Source organism: Priapulus caudatus, unplaced genomic scaffold, assembly GCF_000485595.1.
Source record: "Priapulus caudatus unplaced genomic scaffold, Priapulus_caudatus-5.0.1 Scaffold1317, whole genome shotgun sequence".
Classification (NCBI taxonomy): Eukaryota; Metazoa; Priapulida; class Priapulimorpha; order Priapulimorphida; family Priapulidae; genus Priapulus; species Priapulus caudatus.
The window spans coordinates 1-671 of record NW_014578378.1 but is presented as its reverse complement, the minus strand read 5'-3'; positions in this window follow the sequence as shown (position 1 = coordinate 671).

Sequence of the window (671 nt, the reverse complement as noted above, 5' to 3'; positions counted from 1 at the left end):
GTGTGTGTGTGTGTGTGTGTGTGTGTGTGTGTGTGTGTGTGTGTGTGTGTGTGTGTGTGTGTGTGTGTGTGTGTGTGTGTGTGTGTGTGTGTGTGTGTGTGTGTGTGGGAGGTCGCCTTAACAAGCCTTGCATCGATAAAACACATGTGCCGAAAGGATGGCATCTCTCACCCTCACCTCCAATATTCCGCATTTTTCATTACTCTAACCCGTAGAGTGTGTGTACGCGTGCGTGCATGCATGTGCGCGCGCGCGTGTGTGTGTGTGTGTGCGTGTGTGCGCGCGTGCGTGTGTGCGTGTGCGGTTACATCTGTGTTTGTCTAAATCTTCGCTGCATGAGAACGCACGAACGCACGCACGCACGCACGCACGCGCGGAAAAAAATACAGCAGGAATGCGAGAAACTCACGCGAGTCGAAAGGTTCACGTAAAAATAATTTACTTACTACGAAAAAAAAACACACTTTGAGAGCATCGAGGTGCTAGATAAATGTATTCACGATGAAATATCACACCTCCACACTCTGCGGTGTGAAAGATGCAGGCTCCCACCACTCTATCTATCTCTCTATCTCTCTATCTCTCTATCTCTCTATCTCTCTGTGTCTCGCGCGCTCTCTCTCTCTCTCTCCTTTCTCTGTCTCTCTCTCTCTCTCTCTCTCTCTCTCTCT